Source organism: Coptis chinensis, chromosome 9, assembly GCF_015680905.1.
Source record: "Coptis chinensis isolate HL-2020 chromosome 9, ASM1568090v1, whole genome shotgun sequence".
Taxonomy (NCBI): Eukaryota; Viridiplantae; Streptophyta; class Magnoliopsida; order Ranunculales; family Ranunculaceae; genus Coptis; species Coptis chinensis.
Window position 1 is genome coordinate 53,832,754 of NC_141464.1, and position 15,916 is coordinate 53,848,669.

Consider the following 15,916-nt stretch of genomic DNA (forward strand, 5'->3'; position numbering starts at 1 on the left):
ATATGTATTCTATGAAATATAAGTATAGCTTCTACGAAGTATCTTTGATATATGGACTGATTTTATAGCTTCTAAGTTTAACTGTATATCTAACTTTGCAGCCTTTTGATTACTATAACAAAATGGTCCATAAGCCAACTTCACATGACCATTTCACCTACACATATGCCCTTAGAGCATGTTCTATACTTCACGCCTTTGACAAGGGTCATGAAATATATTCACACATTATAAAATCTGGTAATCTTTCAGACATCTTTATTCAAAACTATTTGATTCATTTGATCACTAGTTCTAATGATATTTTATCTGTGCGTCGAATATTTGATTCTATATTGGTCCCAGATGCTATGTCATGGACTTCATTGATGTCTAGACTTGTTAAGAGTGGTTTAGATATGGAAGCCTTGGCAACTTTCATGTCTATGGATGTTAGGCCTAGTTCAGTAACACTTGTTACAATTTTATCAGCTTGTTCTAACTTAAAGAGCTCTTAAATTTGGAAAAGTTGTACATGGTTACAATTTAAGAAACTTGAGTGGAGAAAATAACATATTTGTGAACAATGCAATATTGAGTTTTTATACTAGTTGTGGGTCTATCACAAGTGCACATAGCCTTTTTGAAACAATGGGTAAGAGAGATGTTGTCACTTGGACTGCTATGTTGGGTGGTTATGCACAAAGAGGGTATTATGAAGAAGCAGGTAGGATTTTTCAAGAAATGTTACAAGGGGGTGAAGTTCAGCCTAATGAAGCTACTTTAGTTAATGTTTTACATGTGTGTGCTTCACTAGGGGACTTAAGTTTAGGGAAGTGGGTGCATTCTTATATGGATGGTAGGGATAATGTTGAATTTTGTTTTTTTGCAGGTCTTAAAGCTACAACAAAAGATTCAAGCTCTCCAAGCAGTTAAGGCAAAGGCATAACTTGCCTCTATGGATTGATTTACTGCTCATATTAGGGTTTCCTCCTTATATCCAAAGTTCTTTTTGCATTGTGGGTCACCCTATTTCTAGGTTTGGTTTTTAGAAAAGGTCATCTACTTGCATAACTTTGTTAGAACATTTTCTACTGTTAAAATTGTGAGACTTGTTACTATCGATGTGTATAATATGGTTTAGATTCCTTTAGTTGATGACTGAGGTAGAATCTATTTCTTTGAACTTAAGTTTGATTTCTGTTTGGGTATTAAGTGGTTAGGTATAGTGATTTCCAACTCAAATATCCTGACTACATCCTTCATCATTTCGGTGAACTCTATCAGAGTTTTAACTAGCATTTTCGGTAAACTCTGTCAGAGTTTTAACTAGTATTTTCAATGACCTCTGTCAGAGTTCGGTGAACTCTGTCAGAGTTTTAATTAGCATTTTTGGTGAATTCTATCAAAGTTTTGAACTAGCATTTTCAGTGAACTCTGTCAGAATTTTGCCTTGTTTTAGTTCTGAATTTTGGCTGTCGGAATTTTGGCTTGAGTTTATACAATTTTGCCTTGTTTCAATTCTGAATTTTGGCTGTCAGAATTTTGGCTTAAGTTTATACAATTTTGCCTTGTTTCAGTTCTGAATTTTGGCTGTCAGAGTTTTATATGGATGTCAAAGTTCACGAAAAAATAAAAGTGTAGTAGTGCACTTGACTATCAATTTCATCTCACATAAATCTAGGAGAAACAAACGGAAGAGGGAAAATGAATAAGTCTCAAATCACCAACAACGGGATATGAATAAGTCTCAAATCACATGTCCTAAGCAAGACTAGCGTCAATCCTACATATAGCTCACATCCAAATCCACAACAAAAAATCTGCCTATTCTAAACTGCCTATCCACCACAAACAATTTACAACAAACTGAAAATGCAAATTATTTCTTCCAAAAAACGGACTTCACCAAAGTGTGACAAGAGGTGTTAACTATTCTTTGTTCACCTTGAAAAAAAATTCAACTCTTTACAGCTTAGGCTTCACATTTACAGAGACAAAATATTGTAGTCCATTAATCAGAACCTGCATGAAAGTCGAGGTAGAAAAGTTCATTGTCACAACTGAGTGCAGAAACCTGGGTGAGTAATAAAGAGAAAAAACTGGAGATCTGCTATATTGTTACGAGAAAATCTTAAGGTCCAATGACGTACATATTATCAATTCAAACATAAAGGGTTTAAAATAAACACAAACAGCCACAAACAGGATAAAATGACACAATCCCCTTCCCACCTCTGCTATTCAATATGCTCTGCGATTTCGATTGCAGGAATTTCGAATGAAAAAGGTTTCCATCCAAGATGAAGACTCCTCGATCTTTGAAGCTACAGGACAGTGATGGATCATATCAGCATAGTGACTCCACTCATTTCATTGAGGCACAAAAATATCAATAAAGAAATAGACGCATATTTGAATCAACTCCCAAATCCTTGTCCGATAAGGATCTTGAATCAGATTAACTATTAAACGTACAGGACATGACCCCTCACGCTTTCCATCTTTGTCCAGACCAAAAAATATCCAGCCTAAACACCAATCCTTGTCTGAGGAGAATATTCCTCTGGCTTTCCTACAACAATATTTGACAGGTCTACTTCCTTCAGCTGATCTTTAAGAGATAGCAAGATGGGCTCCGCAACACGAGCTGCATCAACTGAAAAGCTTCTATTGCTAAAACACATTTTAGTGTATGAATACTCCTCAGCTGGTGGTCTCAAAAGCTCCTCAGCTTCCTCTGCTTCGATGTTAGCCCGGCTTCCACAGCTGAGCTTGGGTGAGAAGTAACTTTTTAAGTCACTTTGCACGACAAGAAAAAAAATATACTAACATAAATAGCATCAGTCACTTTTTCAATAATTTCAACATGAGATGGAGCGATTTTCTCAACTATGAAACCAAACCTGTCGCATTCAAACACATTCAAACCAAACCTATTAAAGAAGCTCTAACGAAGCTCTGAAAAGCTACGTCCATTCAAAAGTGCGACGAAACGCAACAAACACATACAAGTAAAAATAAACATAAATAATCATAGAACATAATACAAATGAAATACCAAATAAAACAGAGACTATACTAACATTTACTCAAAATAATACTTCTTCCAAGATTTACACATACTAAATTCAAACTATTAACCAAATACACCTGAATTTCCCGAAGATACAGTTCCAAAGCCCCGAGTCTAACTAATGGTTACCTCCAGAGCAACATCATTCAAAACAGAAACTACATCCAAAGCAACTGAAGTCGAGCACTCCTCCACAATTTCCACCAAAAACCTCAACTTAGGATAACTCATCATTGACAATGCCACACGATATAGTGAAAATCTCCTCCCTTTCACACCCAATACACCATAATCATTACATAGTTTCATTCTATCTACCATCAAGTAATAACACATCTAACACCTTCAAATCCAATGTCCAGTCTAAGACAATAACACCTTAACTAGCCACTTGATAATACACAAAACCGCTAAGAGAAGACAGACCAACAACTTAAATATTAACATTCCGATTGAGTGAATTTCCGAATCAATCGTTATCCTCCTTGTGCAAATAGAAGCTCGACTCTCAGTTAGGGAAACTATTGGAGCTAGAACAGAAGAACTTTTATATTTCAATTCATCAGTGATATTCGAAGACGACGAGCTTCCACAATTATTTTCTTCATCCACCCACTTAAAATAACTACATTTCTTATCGTCAGGCAAATGTTCAAAATTTTTTTTCGCAAACACAAAATGGTTGTCCAGGATTCCTTTTGGTTCTCAAGACTCTATTAAATACTGAACTTCCACATATAGGGCACCTCATTTATAGATCAAATTTCACTGTATAAGGAAAAAAATTAAAAAATTAAAAAATATGCAAATGTAAAATCACCTAAATAGTAAAATCAAATAATTTAAGCTGGCATGTAATAACTATGGAACCCTAAAACAATAACATTAAACACAACCTAATAAAATAACCATACAAGCAGTTAATAACACAATATACTGAAGAAAACATAACTTAAATCGAAAATGGGGGTTTGAAATTTGTCCAAAATTTGAATGGGGGTTTGATTTGTATGAATTTTTCAGTTGAATAATTAGGGGTTTGATTTTGATTTTGATTTTGAAGCCGATTTGTTTGAATAATTGGGGGTTTGATTTTGATTTTGATTTTGATTTTGAAACCGATTTGTTTGAATAATTTATGAATTTTTTTGAAGGGTTTGGATTTTGGAGAAGAAAAAGAAGACCGGGATGAGTTTTCCAAACAAATTTAGTGTTTTTTCATGTTTTTCGTTTTTTAGTTTTTGAAATAGTTCAAAATTTTGAAATTTCGTGATTTTTAAATGAAATTAGATCTGATGATCTCAAGATAAGATTTGAGGGACCAGGAAGGGTGTGAGATAAGGGTGGCAAAATAAGGGTGTCACTATAGCCTAACCGTATATATATATATCTTCAATTCCAAACTGAATCCAACATAGAGAGGAAGGATCATCTTATAGCTTTTTTGGGTATAACACCATTATACAGTAGCTAAAATTGTATCTTGGCTGTGTCTCGATTATCCAACCGGTGATTACCTGTATCAAGTCATATAAGGTGGGTCATATCTAAAGCACTTCTCCTCTAGAAGTCACTGGAAATTTTATCTGAAGAGTAAAATGAAAGGAACCAATTATTTTGTACATAGAAAAAGAAAGGAATTGAACCTAACCTCTTAATTAAGAGTTTGTCTACGAAGAGACGGCAGTCATCAGCCAATGTTCTCATATTTGGCAGCATGCACATATTTTCCTCCATGTTTGAAGCTAATATTGTTCACTAACACAAAAAGAGCTGAACAATATAATAGTTTGTATTCACAAATAGTGATACATTAAGTAAGCACTTCATACCATAACCAAACAAAATAATTTACACCTCAAAAGAAGATGGTCCAAACACTTATACAAATCAACACCTATACCAAACAACACCTGGTTGCACAACAATATGTATGTTATTCACCTCAGTTATAGAAATTACCCTACAAATAACATTGAAGGAAAATAGGTTCCACATACTAGTTTCTAGCTCTGGAATTAATGAACCTCCGAGTGGATTCTATAACAACCTAACCACTAATCTGCATTCCCACTTAAGAGGAGGCAGATAAGTTTTCACTAAACCTAGCTTTCACATGGCACATGTGGGACTGGAAATGGGCACACTCAATGCATCTTCTACACGCCTTGCATCTAGTAGGTTCGACCTTCTGGTTTCTCTCCTTGTTTCTTGAGCAATTCCCGATGAGTAGTTTCTTCTTGATTAAAGTGGAACAATTGAAAGGTTTTCTACAAATGACTTGTGGAACTGATCAACGTAGTTTGAGTGTTGTGTCACACATGAATGGACGGAAGCCCTTCTCCTGGGAGGAACATAGATGGAGAACAACATTATGCAGATGCTCCATGCACACAGGGCAATTGGCTTCTTCTAATCCCATTCTTTAACATCCTTTAAAAGGGGCTTAGGCAGATACTGCAACTCTGCAAGGATCTCCTAGAGCTACAAGGATAAGGAGATGCCTTGGATCGGTCAGATGATACAAAAGAATTTTTTCTTCCTTTGGCATTTTGGAATTTGCAGCAGTTACCACCAAGCACTACTATATTCTATGAACCCACCTTAAAAAGTTAGACTAAGGATATTCAATTAAACACCACCATATCAAGCAATGATTAAGCCTTATGAGAACCTAGCAATTGAATATTATTTTGTTTCACTCTTTAGCTTGCAGAGTATTCTATTAATAGCTTACTAAATGAGCGTGAAGGGCCATACCTTGTGGCAAACCTACTCAAAAAGTAAAATATTGTAATAATAGTACCACCACTTCTTGAATCTTGATATTTCTTGAATTTCTATTTGTTCTTCCTAGGTTATAATGGTACTTGAAGCTACATTCTAAAAACATATTTATTAGTTTTCACTGAGAGGTTGAAAACATACCCAGTAGTAGCCAGTAGGACGCCAATATTAATATTCCTAATTGGCTTAAAACATTGGGTTAATTTTAAATAAACCCACTAATGTCTAACTATATGACAATATATATATATATATATATAACAATGAAGAAGTACGTGTTGATTTGATGAGATGAGCTCTGTAAACTTTTACAAAAGGTATTTGGATGACACCAATAATGGTGTTCAAAAGAATTGAAAAGGACGTATCACCACACTAAAAGGTTTAGTGTTCAAAGTATACGCCTATAAATTCATATCTCATTTTAATGGACATTGCAGATCCTAATTACTAATTTTGGCAGTTAAAAGGTTACTACATGTTTATATGAAGTGTTTGTAATTCACAAACCAAAAACTGAAAAAAATGTAAAGAAACAAACCCCAAAAGTTTTATCTTAAGGGTGAATTAAAAGTTCAAAGTTAAATATTGGTGATATCACATGCAAGACCTACAATTTTGAGGTTCATCTCATTGGACATGCATATTCAATGAAATTCCCTAGTAAAAATAAATGTAACAAAAAGAAAAAGTCAACAACAAATTATGTTCACACGGCTGCTACAAAGATCACTAATAGAATGCCAATCTAGTTATCATATACAATGGCGATATTTAACTCGTATGTACTGTTAGACATTGTCAACTCACGAAGCACCAAGTCAGGGAGAAAATCAAGGTTGATGCATGGTTGTTGGCATAGAATCTAAAACCAATAAGATAGATTATTCTTTGTCATGGATTCCACCACAACGTGATATCTACTTTTAATTTTCAGTAACATACAAATTTTCTACCCCCAGATAACCATTTAAGTTTGATAGAGTTACCTCTGTAAGTCTGTTCCTCAGTTGCTAAGCAATCACAATGCTCCATATTCAAAGCACACTACCATTGTTAAAATATGTCGCAATTAATTTCACAATTAATTTCAGGAAATATGTTGCATTATTTGGTTTGAATAAGAGGATGCATACCTAGTTGCTAGTAGTCACATGTCATTGTTGATCATCGTCACCTTTGTAGTCACATGTCATTCTAATCATCAAACAACAACGATAATATAATGATTGTGAAAAAGAATACCAAATAGATGAAGATAATAAAGAAGGAAAGAAGGGAATTGAAGAGTTTCAGTAAATTCATCTCTGAACTTGTTTGGATTCAATTAAAGAATTTGTTCTCTTCAAAAGCCCGAATTAAGAAACGAAATCGTTTTCTTCAAAACTCCTAAAGTCTACCATTCTCTCGTTACACTGAAAATGACGAAAGAGAAGTCTATAACAATATATGTGAGACATTTTTATCAGGAAAGTGATGCCTCTCTAAACAGTTGATGACTTTGAATTAGACCAGCCCCTGGTCTGTTAGTGTACTTAAGCTTTATGGTAGAAGCTCAGTCACTGTCCTCTGTTAGTAGCCCCCTTCCCCACTCGCTTGTGGCCATTATTGGAATCAAGTCCGAGTTGGTCCCCAAAAAATGAAGGAAAAAAAGAAAATGAATCATAATTTGTTTTTGAAAGGGATTAAGGGTTTAAAAACATATTATGTAGCCTTGTCTAGTGCCTACTATATTCACCATGCAATGTCTATACTGTTAGTGAACAATAAGCTAATGCGGAACGTGGAATAGGTGGGAAAAAAAACTATTGGAATTTGGACATAATGCATCATTCGAAAAGAACAATCTAGTCACTGAAAATGTCGAAAACCAAAACTTCAATTTTGAACGTTCGAGTTAATACCATATATTGCAATCAAATTTTCATCTCATTAATTAAACAGTTTCTAAAACCATTAGTGTAGAATTCATTTTTACATACCTCGTATTTGTGCTTGTTCAATTCCTTTTAGGGTTGTACCCATTCTCCCTCTTCTTCCGCTTTACAATAGGTAGCACCTTATAGAACATACCATCGATCGACAATCATTTCCCTATTCAACATATCCTGTAACAAACAAACAATAATAAAACATTAAGGTCATCCCTGACAAATTCATAAAGAATGAAGGATTGAGTTGTCTATATCTAGTAGCTACTCACCAAGCACCGTAGAGATGAAGTCTCACAAATAGTGAGTCGGCCGGTCGTTATATGTGAAACTTGCGCACATGCTTTCAAAATTACCGAGTTGAATGGGAAGGTCTTATACAAAGAGTTAGAAGAAAAGTCTAGTAAAGATGTATAGTCCTACTATCATAGAAGAGAAAGGCAAACAAAGCTTAAATGTTCTATAATAAAATACTCATAACCATTCAATTATTTTTCCAAAGTTATGCAACATAATGTCTACCATCTCGATCTAAGCCGACAGCCATCACATCTATGTAACACTATGTAACAAACTATAGATAACATCTTTGTTTAGTTATGTCACTTTACATATGTCTTCCTGAGTCCCGAGTGCTTTATAATATTGTTGGCTACTGTTCTCAATGGTTTATAATTCTTCTCCATACTTGTTTCTATATTCTCCACTACAAACTTTGAATAAGTATATTCTAATCATATTTTATTTTTTATTACATAATTAATAAATGTATATAGCTCGAAAGAAACAATGAAAATCATTACCTTGCCGAGAACATTTTCTTTTCTGGATTGAATTGATGTAGATATATGTATACCATTGCAACTCAGAGGCACTGTTCTTAAACCACCTATTGCTCCTTTGCTGCCCATGTATATTTTGGCTGCTGGAATGTTCTTCCTGCAGTGTTTGAGTAACTCACACCAATCTCACTGCAGTAGTTCCTCCAGTCAATTAAGGCTTTAGTGACACATTGAATGTCTCCAAATAGGTGTACTTGTTGCAGTCCTGGCCAATATGCAAGCCTTGTCGCTAGTTCTGTAGCATAAAATTCTGAATGCAATGCACTAATTGCTATTAACTTACTAATATGAATAGTTTAACTAATATGAATAGTTTAATGGCTTCATATGAAGGAAATTGACTGCAGGAGTCACAGACTGGTATGTCTTCACATTAGTTTTAGTTGGTTGCTACTAAGATAAACTTATGAATTATTCCTACTGTCCTTGTTCTACAAGAGAGGTAAATAAAATGCCTAGAAATCTATGACGGATGAGAGTGTTAAAGTGCCACATAAATCTATGAAGTATGTTCAAGGGTACATAACAATGAAGGCTTTTGGTTTCATATTGCCATCCAACGACACTGGTAATTATATGTGGTCATTAGTCATTATATATGCCATGGCGGGTTCTTTGACTGTAACCGTCAATCAAGCAGCTATGTAAACCTTTACTTGAGGAGGTGCTCTGGGGCATAGTCTCAACCTGAATTATGCGCCATCATCTATGATTATTACCCTCACTCTCTTTAATTGTGCAATTAAATTAAAAACATAGACAGGACATGGCCATACGCTATAGAGAAAAATTTCTCATAAAGAAGAATATAAAAACTTGGATTTCTTAAGTGAAAACTTAGAAATACCCCTCCGTAATATGTGATGGAATGAAGCAAGCAAAGTTGTTTTGAGTAATAATGGCTGCAAAATAGTTTGAATACATTTTCTAGGAGGTATAATATTCGATTGCCAATTCTATGAGCAAGATTTCAAGAGGAGTTAAGGGGCTTCTACCATAAAGAATGGGTCTCCAAGAAAACAATAATATGCAGTTAAAACTCTAATGGCTTATTCCCGTATCCGGCACCCAAAGTATTATTCAAGCAAGGATAAATGCAAAATGTTCTAAAAGCAATCTCTATTTTCCAAACAGTCATTGTGACAATAAACCGGATTTACCTTGAATTCCTCCCATTTTATTAGGTTCATCTTTGATTTTTCAATCAAGGATCCAAAGTTGGAACAGATTCTTGTAAATCGACAAAGTCCTTTGAAGGATGTCGCTGGATCAGCAAATTCACAGCCTTTTTCATAAGCATCAAGTATTAAATTTCCTGAAATTGCAAGAAAATGCCTAAAGCCAAATCAATAGAGCTAATACTTAGGATCTTTTTTCTTCAATTTTATATGTGAATAATGAACATTTCAAATAGGTAAGAGAAGACGTTAAACTATGATCAGATTCATCATTGGTCTGCTTTGCTCATAGTTTTGCAGTTGTCCAAGTTAACTATTACAGTATCACTGTGTCACAAACAAAGCCTAATTATGTACATGTACACTGTGAAACTAATATTACTTGGACAAACTTATGGAGCTATCAATTGAGAGCTATCAAACCTATAATGAAATAAGGCCATTCAAAGTCCTCCTTAATGTTTTCCATGACTTGGGCACAATCAGCAATGTAAGACCTATCTTCATCCAGCTCAAGCACTCTATCCTGGGCTTCAACATTTGAGGTGGGTGACCTGAAAAAAGAAGTCGTAATTCCAAGAAGTCAGAATTGTACCATGCTAAAGTAATCAACACATTCTTGTTCGATTCAGAGTCTTCATTAGTTGATGAACTACTTGTTTGTTTCTTCCCACTACATTGGATTGTATAAAATTTTAGGTGAAGTGATCAAAAAGTAACAAAACGGTGTGCTGAGAAATGGTGGGAAATATTAACAAAAGCTTCCGTACATGGATATTTTCACAATGTTACTATGCTACTCAATAATTAGTTTCTACACCTGCAAAACAAAGCCAAGAATATTTGCATACACAACTGAAGAATCAAGTCCATAATCAAGTTTTCACACTAAGGTTTGTAAGACATGCATTATAAGATCTCCGTGTAATGTATAGGAATAAAGTCATCATAAGGGAGGAGCAAAATCCCATTTATTCACAACTCAGCAGTGTTTCACGCATCATTTTTTTAAGCAAAAAAAAACTCTCTGGCTCAAATACAAAACTCAAACAGATACCAAACGACAAAACTTTCAATTCATTTACAAAGTAAACATCTTTCCTTTCTTATTCAATTCAGAAACACAAACGCATCAATCTAAAATAACAAAAAAATTAAGACTTCGATATAAATAGAGTGTAAGTAATCAAAGAAGACAAAGAAATTAATTCAAAAAGGAGAAAAAAAAAATCAAAACAATTGAATTGGGTAGATACCTCGAGTGTTCGACGGTGATTTGCTGAAAGTAGCGGCAGGCAGAACTAAAATTTGTTGAATTTTGAGTACCCTTCATATTCAACAGATACACCACGATGAGTTTCAAAAATTCTAACAAAAACACCGAAAGTCAGGTATTTTTGGCTCGAACCCATGATCTGATGTGAAGAAAATCCCATAAATACCAAGTGGGAGTCATTTCCGTCAATGTCCCATTTCAGAATTTTAGATCAACACTCACCAGCCGTTCCATGGTGCTAAAAATCGATCCTGACCGTCCTTTGTCTTAGGCAACTTTTTATTTTGTCCTGTAGTGCTAAAAAAATCCCTATCCCTATCTTATAATATATATCTAAGTATCTAACCACTCTATAGTTTTTTCTATTGCATCAATCGTAAATCCACCCTTAGCAGTCACCACCATCATCTCTATGACCTTACACTACTATCTTTGGAAGTATTGGTTTAGGTAGGAAACACGCTGAAAGGGGATGAATATAACTCATCAGCTAGGGGGTACTCAATAAAATTATGCAACCATAGCATCAATTTGCAACTAAACAATTAGAGTTTAAAGGGAAAATTTGACAATGAACATTTAAAAAATATTTGTTAAAGAAAGTAGTAGTGAAAGCATGTAATGAAGGTCTTTCGAGGCATGTTTCTAATGTGTCTAGGTAGTGGCTCATAGAGTAATGACTCCGCTGCATATACTTACCTTCAATTAAACTATACTTCTTTCCATTGGTACTGATAGGGTATCCACAGTCACTCATGACACCCAAATCATGAATATTTGTTTATTTTTTAGGGGAAAAAAATACTAATTTGTGCTAGGTGGTTCCAGAGAGTGGGGAAACCAAAGGCTTAAACTATGCTCCCTATAAAAGACTTAAAATGTGGCCCCTTTGACGAATCCCATTGAAATTGAGCTCAACGGTTCTATTCCTAGGGAAAAATTCAAACAATAATTTAAAAAAGAAAAAATGGAAAAAAAAAAATGAAACAGGGGCTTAACTTTAAAAATGGCATCTAATCTCTAGTAGTAACCACACCTAAATCTAATGGTATTGCACCATGGTACCAAATTAAAGCCCTCAAACAATATATTTCATAGAAGAATACCAATAATAAAAGAAATAACAAAAAACCATTTAATGACCAAGCATTCCCATAAGGTGAAATCTATAATTCTGAAACTTTAAAAACAATTATCGAATGTCTTGAAGAATTAAAATGATTTTGATAAGAATAAAAAGAGCATATTTATCTACAAAAGAGAATGGAACATCCATACCAAGTATTGGGCATATTTTTTGGAATAAAGATCTCCGAGAACAGATGACTTTAGTAGGCAATCCTAACATCAAACAATAAATGAAATAAGGGAAACGCAATCAGTAAAACACAAAACGGAAGAAAATTGATTTAACAACCACTCTTCGTTGAATTCTAACAATTCTTAGTAAAGGAAAGCTTTAAAAGAAGGTTATATGACCTATGTGCCAAGAACTAAAGCCTGAAGAAAATGGATTAAGAGGTGGCTTGAACCAATGCATTAGTAGAATCAAAATTGCCACTAATTCTATGAAAGCTACTAGAGGTAGACTTAAGGAACCGCTATAGTGTTCTTTGAATAAAGTAGCAAATAGGAAAATGTTAGTAAAGATCATAGACAAAATTGACTCCGTGAAACTTTCACACAAAAATTCAAATATTATTTCTTACTTGCTCTATTATAGGGTGTAAGCACTTAACCTGGAAGTGGGAAAGTGGAACAAATTTTCTAAGAGCACGAGTTCGCGGTTTCTCCACTTTTCGCAGAGTTTGGCAAGATTCCAAGATCCATAGGGTTGAAAAAGTTAATCTCTAGTGCCAATGCTGATAGCTAACAGTAAACCTGTGATAAAGTCGATACTTGAATACTAAATGCGCTTTAAACAATATTAAGTGTAGATATGTTTTTTTTCATTTGAAGCTTGTTTATCTCTTGAATCACAAACTTTTACCTACTCAACGAAATATCTTGTCCTTCTCAGAATGAAGAATATGGAGGGAATACATTATTAATTAAGATATAATTTAGTCTGTATGCTAGGGACATAAAATATATAGATGGTTATTCCTGCAATAGGATTAAAAATATTTAAATATAGCTAACCATATCATTAATCATAAAAAATAAATGGAGGAAGAGAAGATGTACTTTTTCATCCAAGTACCCACTAGCTTTGTTTCTCATAATCTAAAATAGTATGGGTTTTATTTGATCTGATTATTATATGGCTTTAGGTGTAAAGGTTGGTGCTTTTGCTGTCACCCACGATTACCAGTTGCAAATAGCTATCTAGATATAAGCTTGAGCTAGTCACACAGAAATACTATTGAAAAACTATCTTAAATTATCTAAGTTAAAAAACAACTAATATTCTTAAACTAAAACTTTCATTGCAAAGTTAAGCAGCGTTTGATCTTACTGCATGATTGTGAATAAGCAAACCTGGTGATGCTCCAATAAAACAACTAAACCCGACGGAGTCATTATTTTTTTTATTTGCTTGACCAAAACTTTTGTAATATTTATGGGAAGTCCTAGTGAGGTGTTGAGCAAGCAACATAAAGGTGGGCTTGAATGAAAACAGGTTGAGGCAACTACACTCTAAGATTAGGTAGTACTGACCCACATTGGAAAACTTAAATTCATATGAAGTGCAATTTGAAAAACAGAAGGATGGGTTAACGTTATCTTAATCGAAATGTGTAAGGCCAAATAGTTACATATAATTAAACAATGAGCGCATCCACATTTGTGAAGCAGGGACATACATACTCGATACTATATAAAAACATCACATACATATTTGGTTATAAGTCCAAGGTCGAGAACAAATACATTCAATTTTTTCTATACAGTAAGATGTGTGTCACATGGATCGTTACCAACACAGGCAGACGCCCATCACTTGGCCTGCCCTCATATCATCTTAAATACGAAGCATCCAACTGAAAGACCAACTGGTGATGAGTAGAGGGAAAAACATACCTTACAAATGAATATAAACTTTTGAGAGCGCTCTGCAAATACTTAATTCTTCCAGTGTCATTGCGACTTGCAGGATTGGATGAGTCATCAACAGTCATTGGAAATCTTGTTATCATATAGGTGGGTGCAATCAATGAAAACGAAATTGCAATTCACCTATATATAGACTTTACCATGCCCAAAAATTGTTGGATTGTTTGTATTTCAATTTAACATACTCCAACAGTTGTTGTAGTCCCCATGCTGATATAATCCCTCCATCACCTTTCAGCCTAACAAAATCCTAGTCAAGAGTCCACATTTTGGTTAAGATGAATTTCCTCTAGCTTTTCAAAACTCAGGGTAATAAGTTCATACGATATCTTACTTTTAGTAGCACGTACTCCACTTGGAACTGCAACAAAAGAAGGAACCTAGTGTCAATAGAAGTTTGTTTCGAAATAAGAGTGACAGAACAAATTATATATGGTTCCGACAAAATAATTTACTCAACGTGCACTTGATCTATTGGACATGCAGATAATGATAATGTCATAATGGTACTCAAATTAATCAATCATCACATAAATTGAGCAACAACAATGGTACCCAAATCTCTGTCAATAGAAACAAAATCATACCTTTCTTTTTTTTCTGGCATTTTTCAGATCATTATATTCTTCTTCTATTCTTCTTCTTCAGAGAGATTTTGAGAAAGAAGTGACACTAAACAAAGATGAAATGAAATTTTTAAGGTAAAAGTCGGGACTTTTTTTTTTTTTTGTTTTTGTTTTTTCATTGGTTTTAATAAGGTGAGAACGGCAAACAATTGAAATTGGGAAAAGAGGGCATAGATTTCTTTTTTTTCTGCCAAATTATTGGAAAAGCTTAGGTGTCCACCTTAGAGAAAAGGGGGGCTGACGTGGCTTTCTGGGAGCATTCTCAACTACTCAGTACTAAAGGTCTTTGATGGGAGAGAGAGAGAGAGATAATAGAGTTTTGCCTTTATCCTCTTTATATAGGAGAGGGTTAGGTTTACAATTTCATGCATGGGCTTTGGAGCTGTGTTTTGGGCCACTAAATCAATCCTAAAACCTAATTATTTAAGTTCAAAAAGGGTTTCTCTATTACTGCAACACCCTTTTTGTCCACTAATACTACTCTAATTGGATCAAATCTTGGACCATTAGAAATCTCTTTACAAGCCGGTCATTTTGACATATAATAGGCCCAATTCCGAGGTCTGAGTCCAAAGATACAGCCTGCGAAAGTTCTGTTGACTTTTCTGCTCTTTTTCTACCCGCGTTGACTTTGACTTTTTAGCTTTGACTATGCTCTAAAAAGGTTTTTTCTCCTTGAAACTTGGGCTTTAATCATATAATTTCTCTAGCAAGCAATTTGACTCCTTTCTCTTGCAAAAGTGACGTATTTCTTCACATAATTTATTCCAAGACCTGAAATATACAAAAACACATAAACATTACTAACTCTTATTTATTATAAACATAATTTGCCTAAATATAATACTATTAAGAAACTACAGTTTTGGGCTCTTATCAAACCACCCCCAAACAGTATTTTGTTTGTCTTCAAGCAAATATGTGAAATTAAAATAAGCGGCCAAAAATTATTCCTAACTACTCTCGTTTCACTTAGTGCGACTGCATTGACCATATACAATAAGACCTTAAACCACTAAGAATTCCCTAGTGGACGAGTTCTAGCCTCGTGAGAGTTTTCTAGAGAAAGTACTCACAAACTTCATTTATACTACAATGACTAAGAAATATATAAAAGTAATTTTCCCCTAATTTATCTCAGATATCTATACATCTAACTCCTAA

At 34.3% G+C, this 15,916-nt stretch overlaps 2 long non-coding RNA genes and 1 pseudogene across 2 annotated transcripts; all 3 read right to left on the bottom strand.

Annotated features, from left to right (window-relative positions):
* Window positions 1-1,837: 1,837 nt before the first annotated feature.
* Window positions 1,838-2,769, bottom strand: LOC147476699 (uncharacterized). Its single transcript, XR_015209601.1, has 2 exons — window positions 2,215-2,769; window positions 1,838-2,004 (listed from the first exon to the last, which is right to left on the bottom strand). It is a non-coding gene; the product is annotated as an uncharacterized LOC147476699 (long non-coding RNA).
* A 2,751-nt stretch (window positions 2,770-5,520) lies between these two features.
* On the bottom strand, window positions 5,521-7,918 carry LOC147476700 (uncharacterized). Its single transcript, XR_015209563.1, has 4 exons — window positions 7,825-7,918; window positions 6,979-7,039; window positions 6,832-6,889; window positions 5,521-5,646 (listed from the first exon to the last, which is right to left on the bottom strand). It is a non-coding gene; the product is annotated as an uncharacterized LOC147476700 (long non-coding RNA).
* A 1,624-nt stretch (window positions 7,919-9,542) lies between these two features.
* On the bottom strand, window positions 9,543-10,483 carry LOC147476701 (uncharacterized; annotated as a pseudogene).
* Between the last annotated feature and the right edge of the window lie 5,433 nt (window positions 10,484-15,916).